Below are 18,803 nucleotides of genomic sequence, written 5' to 3' on the forward strand. Positions count from 1 at the left end.
GGATTCGTACTAAGAGTGTCCTGTGGGTCAATAAATCTTTTCTGTATCAGAACTGAAACAAACTATGCATTAATATTTCTACCAATGTGCACACCTGGGATGTAGCTCAGGCTAGGTCTTTATTCTGATCCATATTGAGATACTGGGTTTTCTGACCCAGTCCTCATCCAGTTCTCCTCAGGGTCAGGCTGAGGGTGTGAGCCCCTCCAGCTGAGGTATTCTGGTTAGACATGGCCTTGGACAGATCCTCAAGAAAATCCATGCATATAGTGTTAGCTTCTGGGATCATATAAAATATAAAGATTGAACGATTTTTAGGCTGAGATGTCTAAAAACATCAATGAATACCTTGACAAGGGAAACCAGCATGTACCTTATGAAATACCTGATTTTTTTTTTTTTTCTACTGAGAAGGACATATTGATTAGCATTAGAGCCGTTGAGTTCTAATTGAGTGTATCAGGTAAATCAGTCGAAGATTAGTCAGGATGAGGGAGATGACATCCTCTTATCTTTGTACCTCCTAGTGATTCTATATAAAGAGCCCATATTTTACCAAGAGACAATTCCTCTCTAGGGCCTCAAGCTCTGTCTAAACAAACACTTTTACATTTCCCAAGGGAGGAGTATCAAGTGAGGGTCTTAATCTGATTGTTTATCATAATCCTTATCAGAGGCTGTACCGAGACCACTCAGGGGCTCAGGATGATCATCTCTGTGCCTCTCAATGCCTCAGGTCATGTTGATTGGCACTGTTTGTGTTGTCTCACGTTTAGGGACTGGATCTCAAAGCTAGGCTCAGAGAGATTGAGTGTCTCTCATTCTTTTGAAAGTCACCAGGATGAGGAAATCTATTCTCCACTCAGGGCTAAGAGGCCTGAACGTTGCTACCGTCAGCTCTAATGAAAACAGAATAATGCCAGTTGCAGAGAAATGGATGGAATTTGAGATCATCATGCTAAGTGGAACCCAGCAGACCCAGGAAAGCACCACATGGCTTTTATTATGTGATAAATCCAGGTTTAAATTATCTGCACCTGTCTGTCTATACATGCGATTCAAAACTAGACAGAAGAAGGAAGGGGTAGAAAGACAAGGTGTTCAGGGGGGTGGGGATGTGAGCAGAATACATTCTACAAATGCATAAAGATGTCATAATTAAACCCTGCTTTGTATATCTATTAAAAAGGTAAAGGGAAAAATAGCCTGCTAGCCATGAGGTGGTAGCATGCAATAGTGTAGGGTACAAATGAAATTCTACTACCAACTAGTAGGAAGGGCTCTTCCTGTCTAATCTTAACATTGTCTCTTCTAAAGTTCAGAACCTCCTATTTCATAAATCCAGAGCATACAGAGACCTAAGTCAGAGCTGGTCTGTTGTTTTGTTCTGTATCCCAAATCATGCAGCCTTTGAACACTGCCTCAGCAGGATGAGCTCTCCAGGAAGGTTTTAGCCTCTTTTTATTTTTCAGTAATTTGTCTTTTACTTAAAAAAATTTATTTTATTATTATTATTATTATTTGTAAACAAATCTCTAGTTATATTTGAACCCTTCCTGTTCTGTGGTAGGAGAAAGATAGAGTCATTCTTTTCCAAAGCCAAGGTGATCTTACTTTGTTATGCTCCCCCGAGGCACAAGTGATTGGCAGGAATGACATCCAGGCATAATTGCTTGTCTCTGTAGAGGCAATTCTAGTAGCAGCTCCTCTCCTGCTTTTTAGCAGCAGTGTGAGATGCCGAATTGACACAATGCCGGACCAAGACCTTTCTTTCAAAAACTTGGTGACATTCACTCTGCCCTCGAAGTGTAGCTTCCGGAGAACGTGTGCTCTCTTGCTGAAGAACAGGTGGCATTTGGAATTGGCTGGTTCTATTCCAACCCCTACTCTAGTCTGGGGAAGGAAATTCATTAGCAAGATGGTTTATAAACGGAACGAAGCTTTGGGGGCTTAAGGGATAGTCTGTCTAAGGTTCTCAAAGACACAGGTAGCAAATCAAGAGAAGGTGTTGAGAAGGGTATCTACCAAACTAAGGGGAGATGCTGAGTAGGGTTTCTGGAGGAACGTGGCTGGGAAAACGATCAGATTCTGCTTCAGCTATGAGGTATGCTGCTTCCAGACACTAAGGTTGTGTGTTTCATAGAACATATAGAAGACAAATAATGGGGTCATACTGGGAGGTGGCTCTAGGTATGTTTCATAGAGACTGTATTAGGATTCCCTAAAGGAACGGGATGTTAGAATGAATGTATATATTTATATTCATATATATATATCATATATATATATATATATATATATATATATATATGATACATATTATACACATACTTGTACACACATACACACACATAAGGATTTTTTATACTGGCTTACAGGATGCCATCCAGGTAGTCTATCTCATCCTGGAGAGGCAAAGAATCTGATAGTTGTTCAGTCTATGACGTGGAAGGTTTCAGGAGTCCAAATCTGACAGTGAAGGCCTGGAAGATTCCTGGAGACCAGCTGGTCTTCAATCTACTTTGGAAGCTTGAAGAAATTGCTTCCAATCTTCTTGATGGGAAGCTGCAGCTACATGGTAGATGGACATGTTGGAGTAGGGCAAGCAGGCAAAAGGTAGCATTTTCTTCTTCTCTGTCCTTTTATGTGGGCTTCCACCAGAAGGTGCCACCCAGATTTTGGGTGAGTCTTCCTACTTCAAATAATCTGACTGATAAAATCTTACCCAGGAGTACCCAGACACTTGGGTTTTTAGTTGAATTCAGATGCAATAAGTTGGCAACCAAGATTAGCCACCACAAGAGACCTTCAGTAAACTATTCATGTGTGTGTAGGTTATTTCAATAATGTACAATCTAAGCATTTTCAGAGGGATGGATAAAGATTATGGAAGACTTGTGTTTCTCAGCCTAGGTGCCCATCAAGAGATGAATAAGATATAGTATCTATCTACAAAGGACACATCTCATGTTTTACTTGTGGGGCTTAAACAAGAGACATGAACATAGCACTTGTGAAGTGCTGTCAGACAGAAGGGAGCAAGGGGTGCAAGAGAGGAACAAACGGAATATTACTGTAGCATGTGGTATTAAACATCAGCATGAAACACATTATTTTGTAGAATTAATTTATAAAGATTAGTTGGGTATGTAGCTCAGTTGCTAGAATGCTTACCTAGCATGGATAAAGTTCTGGGTTTGATCCCTAGCACCTCCCAAAATAAACATGGTGACATATGCCTGTCATCCCAGCACTTGGGAGGGAGAGGCAGGAAGATTAGAAGCTCAGGGATATCTTTAGTGACGTAGTGAGTTCGAGGCTAACCTGGGCTATATCAGATGCAGCCTCAACAAGGTCATCTGGTTCCCCTTTAGGCTAAATGTGGTATAAGTAACATGGCATAGCAGCAGTCTCTGCACTGAGAAACCTCTTGGGGGTACAGTTTTAAGTTTAACGAGTGCTAAGTTTTTTTTTTTTTTTAAATTTATTTATTTAAGCAAACCCTTGATGTGAGTACATATTCTGGAGTAACCGAAGAAGCCAGGAAAGTAAAAAGGGACAATTGCCAGAGTAGGGAGTTTGGGTGGAGGCAATAGAGAAGGGAATAGCTGGGCACATGTGATCTAATCAGAGAAATGGGAATGGGCGGACTCTTTAGGGAGGGGGAGGGAGGTACATACTGAGGAAGAGTGAGAATGTCTGGAAATGTCACACGGAATCATCCTATTAACTACTTATCTAAAAAAAAAAATCCCACAATATGTGTAATTCCCTGTATAAAAATACATAGTGAAGTTTAAATAGAATTTTTTCATCTGGGCTGACTACGTTCCCTTCAAAAGCCAAAGGCCACCTAGTAAAAGTCCCAACACTGGGCATGACATGCCCCCTTTTGAGTTGTTGGTCAGGGTTGTTCAAGAGACTTTCAAAATATTCAGCCTGTTGTGTTGTCCTTGATTGCTACTCCCCCTCACAGCCCCCTTCCTATTGCTGAAGACACAATATACATCAGGGTCTAGAATCCTCTGAACTGGAACTGATTTGAAAGCCTTCTCCCAGAAGGCCAGAAGGCACCACAAAAGCTTCCAAAGGAGAAAAGCAACCAACAGTTCTACCCACCCATGATACCAACGGACCACAATAATGACCAGCCTGGCATGGTAACTTCAAGGGTGCAGTAGCGGTAGTCATAACTTGGTGATAACCAATGGTTCTCTAACTGGACGTAAGACTCATTCAACAAGAAGGAAATCATACCTGGTACTGAAGGCCTGGCCAGCTACTCAGGGCTACTACCACCACTCCTTAACCTTCATCATCCCTAACTTCATCTAAACAGTCGTCTTTATGTGCACAGAGAAGCGTAGTCCTCACCTCTTGTCAAAGAAACTTCTCTTCTCAACAAATGGAGAACATCGCAGAAGACACAAACCAACCACAAGGCAGAGCCGTGGAGTCCAGTCCCGGTCGATGCATGGACAGAACCACTCCTAACACCTAAGGCTCAGGGATCATTGCAGAAGAGGGAGGCAGAAAGATTGTAAGAATCAGAGGTTCAAAGTGTTTGCTGAGTGGTTGTGTCTCTTAGGAATGTCAGAAGCTATACTCATAAAGTCTCACCAGTATGACTGCCTAAACATGAGCTGAACAAGGACAACAACAGACATACTGAAGTGGAGAGGGGAAGCCCATGGACCTCAGCCCTACACAAAGAACTACAGGCACCTAAGGAATTCTGAGAGTGGGAGAAAGAGTCTTCCTCAGGGAAGAACACTTTAATTGGTTATCCCTTATCAAATAGTCATGCTTGAAAACACATGTAGTTAACATTATGAAAACTGTGCACATTATTTAGAAATACATTATGTGTGTACATGAGTACACATATATGAATGTAACAAAAATTAATGAAAAAAGAAGCCATGAGTTTCAAAGGGAGCAGGGAGGGGTACATGGGAGGGTTTGGAGGGAAGAAAGACATGATGTCATCATAATTATAATCCTGAAAACAAAAGAACAAATCTAATACACACACACACACACACACACACACACACACACACATATATGAAAAAAAAACCCAAATATCTGAAAATGAAGGAGGATTGCATATCATAGCGATTCCCCAGTACTGGAATACCTGGATTTGAATACCAGCTAAGTCTTTATTTGTAGTATGACTTTATATGTAATATTGACTTTTGGATGCACTGCTGGGAAATGACAATAATAATTAATTTAAAACATTTTTTACTATCTATTTTTCTAAAAGATGCATCTGTTGTATATTTTTAAGAAGTCACTCAAATATAAGGAGACTTTGGTAACCTAAAGTCATCTTTCTTCTAGAAGTGTCACAGGACCCTTTCTTGGGAAAGAGGTGAGGAATTTCCCAGGGATGTCTGGCCTAAATAGAACCCTTCTCTGCTCTCTTCTCGGATTCTGTTACACCTGCTTTGCAGTGTTGCTCAGTTTTGGGCAGTCATGCTTGGGAGTCACCGTGAGTTGTTGTTGAAGCCTATCTTTTGTTAGCTCCTTGTTGTTTTCAAAAGTAGATGTTGTGATCTGAGGGGTTGTGGTGGGGGATGAAAGGAATGCAGGTGTTCGGTACTGAGTGACAAGGTGGAACTCCTGGCCTGCTGTCTACCAGTCTTCAATGAGTGCTAAGATTATAACTGACACTGACCCTGCCTCTCCTAGTCAGTTTGACATAGTTGCTAATTCATTCAGCCCTGGTGACTTTCATTTACTTAACAAATGTTAATTGAGGGATTAGTATGGGTCGGGTAGGGATTGGAGTCTTTGTTGATTGAGCTCTTAGAGTTATGCTTTTTCCCATTTTATACATAATAGGACTTAGGTTTCCTTAAGTTTATAAAAATAGTAAGTTACTTACCCTCTGTATTGTTGGTGGAATGTTTCTTTCCTGCCTGCCTGTTATTAAATACCTGGCAGCTGCTTCCCAAATAATTGACTAGGAGGCTTAATATTACTTATAAATGCTTGGCCAGTAGCTCAGGCTTATTACTAGCTAGCTCTTACACTTAAATTAACCTGTAATTCTTACCTATGTTTAGCCACATGGCTTTGTACCTTTTCTCAATGCGACATTCTCATCTTGCTTCCTCTGCATCTGGCTGGCAACTCCCGACTCTGCCCAACTCTGCCCTTCCTCCTCACAGCATTCTTAGTTTGGTTGCTATGCCTGCCTACTGGATAATCTGTGTTTTATTAAAACAATTCAAGTGACAAATCTTTACAGTGTACAAGAGGATTATCCCACAGTACTATCCTCTCTTTCTTTATTCATAGTAGATGAAACTGGTACCAGTAACCAGCATAAATAGGAATAAAATGCCTTCATATTGGATGTCCACAATACCAGGAACAGCAGCACTAGTGGGCACCGAGTAACCATACAATAATAGTGTGACAAAGGGTGTCAGTACATTTCCTTAGGAAGGTTGGTTTACAACTCCCAGATGCACCAGAATTAACAGTGAACATGGTTCTCCCCATCTTAGTTAACTAGGTTTGCTCTTTATTGGGATGTGCATCATCCTTATGGATATGGAGGGGTCCCGTGTAAAATCAACTCTGCAAAACTCTCCATTGGCTTCCCTTGTCAGAGAAGCCTGGCTTTTAGCATATATTGTTTGCTTTGAGTTGTCTCTTAATCTTCACAGTTTAAAAATCAAAAACAAAGCAGATGATGCAAAACCAAATCAAAGACTGTTCACTTTGAGAGATGGAATCATGGAGCCACTGCATGCATTAAAGTTTTCATTTTTTGAGATAGCAACGATCTGGGCACAATTCTTTGTTCGAATATTATAAACAGCAAGTCCGATGTTTATCCTTCAGAGCAGGGATCAGAGACATAGAAGGAAAGATTTCACTGGAGAAGCTACCCAACAGGGAGGCAGTCACCAACTATCTCAAATCATGTTAGAGAAGAACATACATATGTCCCACCTGCCGCCAGCCTCAATCCTCTTGGTGCTGCATAGTTAGATGCATGGACCATTTATATGAATGGCAGATGCAAGTCCTGGACACAACACCATGATTTCTATGAATTTTCCAGCTCCAGGGATGCTTGAGGGCTATGGACACTCCTCTCACTAGAGAAAGATGAACTTGGTTCACTGTTAAAGTCACCTAATCTATGATCAGATTGGTACCCTTGAACAGTTTTCTTGGCTTCTCTGAGCCTGTTTCCCAAACTGTGCAACCCATCATAGAGCATAGGCAACCATACAGCATTAAAGGGACAGTAAATGTATATCGCACAGTGCACCACCTGGCCCAGAGATGTGGCTCATAGTAAATTATAAACAGAGAATTCTCCCTTGCAATCCATACTAGTAGGACTCATTTGTTCCCTCCACAGCCGAGGGTGGTTCACCCCAGGCGCCTGTGCTTTGACTGGATGCAGATAATAATTATCACCTTCGATCAGCCATTCTTTTCCATTTTTATACTTCTCTAGGAAGAATCCAGTGGCGGCATCATCAGCATAAAGAACTGAGAACTGGAAGAGGCTGGGTGAAAGCTTGTGGATGAGGTGTCTGCCTGAGAAAGTAAAACTATATAGCATGTGGGACTGAACGGAGGCAGACACGGAGGCAGAGTGTGAAGTGTGAGATATTTATTAGGAATCCATCCCTGTGAAGGTTAAGGAGCGAACAGAGCTGGGCGGAGGGAGATGAGCTGAGATACTGGCCTGACAAAGCCTTGGTCACTCCGGCAGGGACCTTGGAGTGAGTATTTATTGTTCATTCGTGTTGTCCTGATGTAGTCACACTGTCTGGGCTCTTACACCCTGACCTTGTTACCATGGGATGCGTGGACAGCACTGGAAGAGGTTGGCATCTAGTAAGGAAGTTATCTGCCACTGATAGAATTCTTGAGAGAGCAGATAGCTAATCTCACATAGGGCAGGGGAAGTCTTTGAATCAGCTACCACAGTGTTTTTTAATGAAGAAAGTGATAACTCCTGTTGCAGGCACTCACTCACAAAACCACTTATAATCTGCAGACATTAGTCTGGGCAGGCAAGGATAAAAATTTAATCCTACAGCTAAATAATAGGAAACTGTTAAAATATTTACAGTAAAATCTGCCAAGTACCCAGGACAAATCTCTTCATAAAACACATTTACCCAAGATCACATAGTTCTCCCAGGACATAAAATACATACTGCCACAGTGGCATTGTCTTTCTGAAGTCTATATTAAAAAGGACAAGCAAACAGTAAGAAATGACACTGTCCCTTCTCTTTGTCTTTCCTCCCACACCTTTAAAGAAAGAGAAACCAATATTTATTGAGTGCCCACAATCTCCTGAAAAGATGATTGAGTTGGGAGTTGGGAGACTATTTTCATCCTGGCCCAGTGTTTGTGTGACCTTGGGCGAGTCACTACTCCAGTCCAAACCTCAGTTCTCTTATTGCTCTAGTAAGGAAATGGGGTTCGATCCCTTTCACCTCCACTGTGCTGTGGCTTCAGAAGACAAGAAACCCTGTCCCTGAAAGGTTGGCTGCTTAGGCTTTTTGTCCCCTGCTGTGATTCAAAGCAGCATTTTGTTACAAAGATGTATGTTAAGGACCACATAATCTATGAAGCAGAGAACATGCATGTTTCTGTGGTGCAGCCATTGGCTCATATCTCCACTTCCTCCTCTTTAACTAGAAGAAGACATAACGTTCCCTGAATGTCTGTGTTTAACCTTAGATTAGAACTGTCTGTAAACTGTAAAATGGAAGGCACAAACCAAAGGATCTTTTGCAACATTTGCAGTTTGCTTTTCCATCACTTGTAGCTGACAGTACTGCCTCTCTGGAAAGGAATGTTTTAGTTTACTGCTCTGTCCTCACGTAGGGAAAATGAATTGTGTGAATGCTTGCCCACCTGTGACCCTCAGTAGTTCTACAAGGACTCCTCCATTTGCAACACCCGGTGCTCTTGTTGTAAAGGCCCTGGGTAATTATGACTACAATGCTCCTGCCTTTCAGAAGTATTGGAATGTATTTTCTCATTTATTTGTCTTTATTTTCCCTTGGCACATCTTCTAACAATTGATTGACAGCATTACTTGCTGGGTTGGTATTAAAGGTGAGCAGCTTTGTGAGGGAGAGGTCTCTCTTTTCCTGCCTTTTATTTAATCATATCTAACTATTTCATACAAGTGTATGATGTATTCACTTATATATCTAATTATCCCCCAGGAACGATAGGGGCTTTTTTTTTTTTTCACTTGATTCTTTAGGTGTCATGAGGTCTATGAATTCTGTAGTACTCATTATTGAAGTAAGGAGAATACTGGCAAGCCTGTTTAAAATGCAAATCTTACACTTTTTCTGAAAAAAAAAAAGTTATTTTTAAGTTAAAATGAGCCCTTCTGTATCCTTTGTTTCCCACGTCTTGAGTGGCGCACTGACCTTATAGGAAGTGGTGAAGCAGCCATTTTGTTGGACCATGGGAGGCCAAACTTTGCTGAGGACTGCGTGCTCACTCAGTGGCAGCGTTCACCTGGCATGAAGTGGCGTGCTGTGATGTACCACCCCTGCAACAGAGGCTGTCATGTAACTAGGCTCTAGGAGACCACACTTAAAGTCCCGATGACCGTTTTACCCCTTCATTCATCTAAGGTTGACTGTGGACCTACTTCATGCCCCGCACTGGTCTAGGAATTGGAGCCATAGCAGCAAGCTGTCAGTCAAATATCCCTGCCCTTGTGAAACATATCCTACAGAGAGAAGAAAAGAAACCTAAGCCAACAAGTAGCCTGAAAGATAATGCCGAGGGCTAATGTGGTAGAGGGAAAGTAAAGAAGGGTAGGGGGCTGGGGATGTCATAAGCGGCAGTGTGTAATTAGAAATAGCCTGGTCAGCAAAGGTGTCAGAGAAGAGGAGGCGTTTGAAGCAATGACTGAAATGATGAGAGGCAGTCTGTGATGGGAAGAGCATCCTCGGCACAGAGGATACACGGTGCAGAAGCCAAGATGTTCACAGAAGAGGGCGGCGTAGTGGCCAGATTGGGATGGTGGCTATGAAGGGTTTGCAGAGATCCCAGGCAGGCCAGAGATATAGGGAGCTCCGGAGGCAGGTTGATTTGGCGGGCTTCTGTGAGGCATGCAGCTTTGTTTCTAGTATGTTGGGGAGACATTGCAAGGCTGGAGCAGAAGAGCAGGGCTGTGGTCAAGTTGATGCCATGAGACGATCCCTTGGACTTCTGTGCTGAGACCAGATCATGTGGTGACAGAGCTGGGCCACCTGAGAGGAGGCTCCTATAATAGGCTAGATGGGGAGGGAGATGCTTTCTTCTGGGGATTGTAGTGGGGTGGAGAGGAGAGGTTGGGACTCTGAGGTGAATTAGGAATACACCCCAAGAGTGGTTTCTTGGGTTCTTTTTCATATTCCAGGAACAGTAGATGAAGATGGGATACATACATACATACATACACACACACACACACACACACACACACACACACACACACACACACATATGGAGATGTAATTTGGAATTCAAAAACTCTAAATTAGCATCCAATTTTTGTCATCTACCAGCAATGTGACCTTGGACAAGTCATTCCTTCTCTTGGAACTACTTATTGTGTTTGTTTTTAAGTTGGAATCATAAGAACTACCTCTCAGGATTTTGTCAAAATTTAATTGGTAAAGTTTGAAAGCTCCTCATAGAGGGTTTAGCATACTAAGTGTTTCATAAATATTAATTTCCTTCAACTCCTCATTAGCCTAACTATGGTATTTTACAATGTGAGTTCAACAGATCATGGCTTATTTACCCATGAACTAGAAATATGTTCCTTTGACACCTTGGGGCGGACTCTGTGCAGAATATTTTGTGGTGTGTCTGTCCCTCAGGTAGCAGGAGTAGAAACAGGAGTTTTTTTTCCTCTGTCCAAATAGTGCAATGACATTGAAGACAAATTGCAGGTGCTCTCCCCTCCCCTCCAAAATCCTCCTTCAGTGTCATGGTTGAGATGAAAAGGCTCCCACCAGAGAAGGAGAGGAGTTCCTAAGGATAGACTTAAGGGCTCCAGAGTGTCTCCTCAAATTTTATGAACAATTTGTGAATGTGCATATGTTTTCCTGGGAATAAGAAACCGAAGACAGTGATATTTTTAATGGGCTGCGTAGTATCAAGACATTCCCAGCTATCATTTTTTATAAAGTGTGACTCAGTCAGGGCTTGTAATATGCTCCTGCTTTGTGTGGAAGAACTCGCCGCCCACTCTTACTAATTCTCCTAACAAATATTTCACCACAAAACACTTTGTGGTTAGAAGATGTTATCCTGGCTTCTTCTGTTTCCCAGTCTGTCAATATCCTCAGTCTTTGACTGTCCAACCACTGCTAATTATAGACGTCTTTGTGCGTATACTGTTTACAAAAAATAGCTTCAGATGTCATCGGACTCTGTCTGGTGCCATTTTGAATTACAAGGATGAGTCTTTTATTTTTTCCGTTCAGTATTCAATCCAAAAGACCTATGGGAAAAATTACAGTCTGAAAAGGTTTTTCCTTTGCTGTTTGTACTCACTGAATATTATATTAAGATAGTTTTCACCTAAGGAAAATTTGATGCCTTCTTGGGAAATTATTAGACTTGATAGAAGAATCAGAAAGGAGAGGAAATCTTGCATTCTGTATGATTCTGGGATTTTTTTTCCCATCTAAGCCAACTGTATATACACTGATACTAATGATTCATAGAAATTGTAGACTTCTGTATTAAATAAGATGACTGTTAGGTTTCTTAGTTGTTGTTGTTGTTTTTTTAATTGATTCTTGGATCACTTTTACCCAAATAATTGCTGAACATGTATTTTCCACCAATAAAGTCTCTTTAATTTAAAAACAAAAATTGGTCCACTGATTAACTAGGAACTAAACACCTAGTACTGTTGTGCTTACACACCAATGAACTGAAGGTGAGGTGGAAAGATCCATGTGAAGCAGTCTTCTAGGCTGGGATGAATCTGATATTGTCTCATCTGTATTCATCATGATGTGTCTAGCATGAAAAAGAGCCTTCATCTCCAGAGACATGGAGAACCGAGAAAACTCAGTCAGGGTGAAGAAGTCTACATTCATCCCATACAGAGGTGATCTCCCCACTGAGATTTACCTTGCTCACTGGTGCACATCACACAGGGAGTCCTTTTTAACTGGCTACTGAGCGGTCCAAGGTATGCTTTCCCAACACCATTTTGCATGATTTTCACTTTATTGCACGAGGCAATCTATTGCTGACTTAGTCGAGCTCATGATATCTGTAGGTAGAATAATTCAGATGTGGTGCATCCATCTCTGGGGTAGCTGAAGGGAAGCTTGTTTTTTTTGTTTCGTGTGTGTGTGTGTGTGTGTGTGTGTGTGTGTGTGTGTGTGTGTGTGTGCTCATTTCCATTCTATGTTGTCTCTTTCTAATGCTTGTTTCTATTTTTCAATGACTCTCTGCCTTGGTTGTACCATGCATTTTCCAGATATTTCTTCCCCTGTAGGGGAAATACTTTGCTGGCTTGATAACATTGGAATGGAGAGATACTTACCTCTATAGAGTATTTGAGTATCACAATCATAAATCTGATGGTAACATTTTGATGCCCGTCACTGCACAGCTAGGCCAGTTATTGAAATATTAGTTCTCTGGAACATGTTTCTTATGTTAACTTGGGGGGGTGTCAGACTTTCTCAAGACTGGATTTTCTTGGGTTGCTTGGAAACAATTTTGTGAGGTGTTCCTTTGTAATATGCTCTTGACTACAGCCTTAGATTAGATGCTTATCTACTTGGAAGAATGTAGGCAATACACTTTATTGAGAACCTACTGTGTATCTCAGATGAGAGCATGATACAGTCCTTGCCTCTGCCTAACTTCCACTTTACCAGGGGAAAGAGATAATGAAACAGTTATAACACACAAGCAATTGATCTTATGATGAGACACTCTTGTTGTAGACAGCTGCAAGTGTCAGTTTAGTATCTGGGGCCAGACAAGGCCCTTTGGGAAAGAACACTGTTGAGCTGCCATCTGGTCAACCAGCAGAAACGAGGCAGGAAAAGAAAGACTGGACTAGGAAGTGGGTTTGAGTGCTGCCATGCTAGGATGGAAGAAGATGGCTTACAACAGGGACAATGACATGAACAAAGGCAGGCAAAGAATCAGAAAAATCCCAATCAATACAGAATATAGAGGCTGTGCATAAAGGGAGCTGGAGAGGAAGGAGGAACCATTTCCTTGGTAATTATGTATTGACAACTACATGCTAGGGAATGGTGATAGGCTTAGCTACATAGATTAGGCTTCCTGCTTTCACAGACTTCACTTTCTAGTGAAAGACACAGTAGACAAATATATTAAAAAATATATAGGCAAAAGATGCAAATTGAGATCAATCCTATTAACCCTTATAAGGAGAGGGACTATGTGAGGACACAGATCCCATTGAAAGACACAACCTCATTGCTTCTACAAAGACTTCTCTCCAATATCACCACATTGTGGGCTAGGGTTGCAAATGAGAATTAATGGTGTCGGGGGGCATTAGGAGATGGACCAGTCAATAGAATGCTTGCTCTGCAAGTATGAAGACATAAACCCATATTCCTAGGACCTACATAGAAACCAGGTGTAGTGGTGCATGCCTGTTACCCCTGTTCTGAGAGGTAGAGAAATAGGAGGGTATTTAAGTTTTTTTTTCATCCAAAATAGCCTAGTTTAATCAATAAGTCTATGCTGAGTGAACACTCCTGTCTCAAAATTGAGGTGGAGAGAAACAGTAGAAAACATACAACATTGACTTCTGGCCTCCACATCCAAAACCAAACACCTTTTTCTCTTTCACACACACATAAAAACGGAATTCAGCAGGGGCCTCAAACATTCATTCAGTACTGTGGTGGCAATCTGAGCCGTGCTATGGGATTTTCAGAGATGCCCTAGTAAAAGTGGTACTTTCATAAAAGCCAAGCCTAAGAAGGGAAGTAAGATCATTTCTGGTAGAGGAAATAGTCTTTGCATGATTCAGGGAAGAGGCTTGAATGCTTGAGGACCTACCAAGAAGCATGTGTATTTGGCACATGAGGTGAACTTGGAGAGGTAAGTCAGTAGAACTCTGTACACCGTTTTACAGGTAGGGAAATGAGAAGCTGTTTGCCTGGGTTGTCTCAGTAGTACATGCCAAAGCTACTGAGCTAGTTCATGTCTCCATGTTCTCTGGTTGATTTGCATTTTCATCATTTAAAGCTAATCTTTCTCTGAATTTCAGGCACCCTGGTGTGCTCTAGAGATGTAATATGGAACCATATATTCGAGTTATTTGCCTTTATGAGGCCCTGTCTTGCTTCTTTTTCCGAGTCTTGTGGCATCCCTGGAGAACAAGGGCAAAATAAAAGAAATTCTATCTACAAGCTACAGGAAAAGAAAACTTGGAATATTGACTTGTAGTATAGTATTGCTTGTTTATGTACCAGACTGGAGCTTCTGGGATACTGAATAATTATCTGCCTTGATTATTTCCAATTTTCATTTAGTTTTTTCATTTTTTGTGTGTATTTTGTTTTGTCCCAGTTTTAGGTTTTCTATCTACATGCCATACTGTGTATAAGAAGAGAAGTTTCTAGAATTTCCATTTTAGTTCTTGTGCTTTGTGCTGATTGCATTGACCATGATGGAGCCAGAATGCTTCTGGTAATCAGCTCAGCTTTGGGTCCCATACTTCTTCCTGAAGTAATCATTGTGGCAAGAATATTTCCAGTCACTATCCATAGGAACTATAGTAACTTTGGGAATGTGGATGCATGGAAAGGTATGGGAGGCGACATTTATGAGGAATGTCACATTGTCACAATATTAAGAGTGAATATGTGGATGTTAAAACTACTGATGTTCAGTGGATGGAGGCCAAGGATGCTAAAAGCAAATGCACAGGACATACCTATATCAGAGAGAATGGCCCTGAGTATATTTTGAATGTGCGTCATATGGAGATGATAAAATTTGTATAATCATCTTAATATAGCAGAGTTTGTCTTTGGTGCTCTATTTCATATATACTGAGTTTCCAGAAGCATAACTATTGAGTGGATAGTGAAGAAGAACTGAAATGGAAAGGTGGCAACTCTGTAACTGGAGAAGTGTGAGGTTGGTTCATCCAGGAGACTGAGCCAGTGAGAGGCTAACTGGAGTTAGATAAAGTTGATTCATTTAAATCAGGGTTTATAAATGATAGAGCTCTGAAAACATACTTAGAGAGTAGATTTCACTTTACTGATACAATATCCACGGTGAACGAACCCTATCTGTTATCTTGTTTCTTAGTTACTTCTCTATTGCTGTGAGGAGACATCATGACCAAGGCAACTTAAAGAAGAAGAGTTTATCGGGTCTTATAATTTCAGAGGGTGAGTTCATGACCACCATGGGTGGGAGCATGTCTGCAGGCAGGTATTGTCCACAAGCATTACAGAAAGAAAGAGAGAGAGAGAGAGAGAGAGAGAGAGAGAGAGAGAGAGAGAGAGAAAGCTGGACAGAGATAGAGAGCTGGACAGACAGACAGAGATAGAGAAACAGACAGATACCAGGAATAGTTTGGGCTTTTGAAACTTCAAAGCCCATCCCCCAAGTGACACACTTCCTCCAACAAGGCTGTACCTCCTAATGGTTCTCCACCCGGGGACCCCAGCATTTAAATATATGAGCCTCCGAGAGAAACAGTACCATCCGTATATTAGATGCTAATTCGAACCATACTGGAGAACTCTTCGCCAGCCCTCCAGGCTACCTACCTGGCATTGTAAGTCTTCAAAAGGCCATTTCATCATTCAGTCTAGCAGCTTCATGGTGGTGAGCAACATGGTAAGACCAGTGGGTTCTGTGAGTTGTGGGCCCATGGTCACACTTCTCTTGTCTTTCTTGAAGTCTCCTCTGCCAACAAAGTCAGTCCAAGATCTCTTCATTTTTGGCTTCAGGAAGATTCTTAGGACAAGGACAAAAAGCCACATTCTTTTCCAAAATATCACAAGAATGGTATCTAGCCCATTTGCTAATACTGTTCTCCTCTGAAACCTCTTTAGTTGGACCTCCATAGTCCATGTTACTCTCAGAACTATTGTCTTCCAAGGTCTTAATAGGATGGCCAACATATCCATCTATCTATCACCTATCTATCTGTCTGTCTGTCTATCTACCTACCTACCTACTTATCATCTATCTATCTATCTATCTATCTATCTATCTATCTATCTTATCTATCTATGTATCTAGATAGAGATCTATTTATTAGATAGAATTTACATAGATTATACTATTTATATTAGATATTTATATAGATCAGATTATTTATTAACTAGAATTTATTAGAGTGGCTTACAAGCTATGGTCCAAGTACTCCAATAATAGCTGTCTCCTGATGAAAAGAGCGAGGATCCAGGAGTTGTTCAGTCCATGAGATGGGATGCCTCAGCAGTCCCAGTATAGCACTGGAATCCCAAGGAAGTCCTAGATAGCTGTCTGTGTTGGAATGTGTTGGAATCCCAAAGAATTAGGTTCTAACACCAGTGTAGAAATGATGCAGGATAGAAGAACTTGCCACCAAAAGTGAGAGCATCCACAATAACCAAAGACTTTCTTTTTCCATGGCTTTTTTTTTTGGGGGGGTTGCCACTAGATGGTTGTAGCCCAGATTTAGGGTGAGTCTTCTAAGCTCAAATGATATAATCAAGAAAATTCCTCATAGTGTACTCTGCTTCTTGGGTTTTAGTTAATTCTAGATATAGTAAAGTTGACAACCAGGATTAGCCATCACATCTTGCCTTAAACAAATAGCTGAAAGTGTGGTTCTATCACTTTGGTCATAGAGAATCTGGTGTGGTGCATATATGGCCTGATTCCAACCAGTCCTGGGGAGTTCTAAGAAGACCATCTGGGTATTCTGGAGCACAGTGGGGTCAATTAAAATTTACAATGGTATTTAGTAGCACTTAGGTAAGACTCCTAAAGCTCTCTACTTCCAGGGCATTCTAGTTTTCTTAAGTCAATTGATTTGCCTGGGAAACTCTGTCTATATATGGCAGACTAACTTTAAATGATAAAGTACAAATGTCACTCATTTTTCTGTCTGTGTGCAAATGCTACCCAACAACTCCTTATAACCCAAGCGGGCATAGGGGGCCAGTTCGCTCAGTAATTACTTAGTGGAGAACTGGCATTGGCATTTTGCTTTCGTGCTCTCTATTCCCAGCTCCTCCAGTGAGCTGAAGTACTTGATTTGCAAGGGCTCGTAAGTGTCATTTTCTCAACAAAGGCCAATGAGCTGTACGGCATTGTCTCTTTCCATTAGCGTGGTTTTCGTGTCTGCTGGCCTTTTCTGTTCCGCATCATCACCGCAACCAGGAGCTAACATTAATTTGTTGATGCTTCTCACTTGTCAGCTTTTCAATCTGCTTAACCACTGGCATGAGTTTCACTTTCTTGCAAAGAAAGGGTTTCTTGTAGTTAATATAATATCACTGAACACATTATTTCCCCTTGGGTCTCTTCTTCCTGTCTGGATTTTCATTTATGAATAGGCCTGCCCCTTACAACTAATATTGTTGTTGTTGTTGTTTTTTTTAAATTTTAAAATGTGAACATTCCAAAGAGAAATGTAAGTGACACTAAGAAGATCCTTGTTCAGAATATGCTAGAGACCGATGTGTGGGTGTGGTCTTCAAGTCTGTGAACGCCCCCAGTTCAGTGATGGCCATGGGGTCAGGGAGTGTCAAATGTGCAGGGAATACCCGGTGTGACAAAGTACGTAAGATGAACCCCTCAGTTCCACCATACATCCTGGGGAGTGTGTTAGTAACAGCCATGATTGGGTTTACTGTACCTGAAGTGTTAATGTATATGTTCATCGAGTCCTTATGCCCTTAGATTGTGTTATTTTCTTTTTATTGGTTTCATTTTGAGGTAAAATGTGACATTTTCTCTTCTCCTTCAAAATTTGCTTCTTTGTGTGATTCTCAGAAACAGCAGGGAAATGCTAAACTTAAAAAGACCCAAATTACCTTGTTTACACAGAGCAAAGGAAAACCACTATGAGATACAATATGTTCTAGGTCCTCTAGGCTCCCCAGTCCCATAGGACGATGGAGACAATCTACTCTTATCTTCCAATTTACTGTTAAAATTAGTTGCTAAAATCTGAGAAAGTGAAGTTCATGAATATACTATTTTTGGATTTATGTTTATCATCTGCTATAACTGAGACTTGGGATTTATAAGTTAATTTAATATGCTGTTTAATGGAGTGTTGCTAAATCATAACTTTCAAACTTCTCATTTATCCCTAATGGTTGGGAAATAGAATATTAGAGTATTCTGGATCTTCAAGAATTGCCACACTTTGTACCCTCTACAGTTATGGTTCTCAAATGGAGCAAGCTTTAATCCTAAGGGACATTTGTCAATGCCCTCAAACACTTTTCCATTGTAGGAAGGAGGAGAAGGAGAGGTACTATTGGCATGTTGTGTGTGTGGTTCAGGGGTACTGCTAAGCACCCTACAACATATGGAACAGTTCTTGCAACCAGAGGTCATCTGTTCTGATGGTAACAGCTCTGAGTTTGAGGAACTCTGCTTTGCAGGTTGGTACATTAAAAAAAAAAAAATCAAATTAGAATTTACCAAAATGTAATTGCAAAAAAGGATGGCGGCTTCCTTATTACTTGGTAATTCTTTATTAATGCTAGTTGGCACAGTATTGGTGAAGTCTAGACTTATTGGCATAA

General features: G+C 41.1%; 1 protein-coding gene across 3 annotated transcripts in view; it reads left to right on the forward strand.

The window, feature by feature from the left end:
- Tafa2 (TAFA chemokine like family member 2) overlaps positions 1–18,803 on the forward strand; it is a 442,456-nt gene that overhangs the window by 50,741 nt on the left and 372,912 nt on the right. The window lies entirely within an intron of this gene.

Source organism: Onychomys torridus, chromosome 20, assembly GCF_903995425.1.
Source record: "Onychomys torridus chromosome 20, mOncTor1.1, whole genome shotgun sequence".
NCBI lineage: Eukaryota > Metazoa > Chordata > Mammalia > Rodentia > Cricetidae > Onychomys > Onychomys torridus.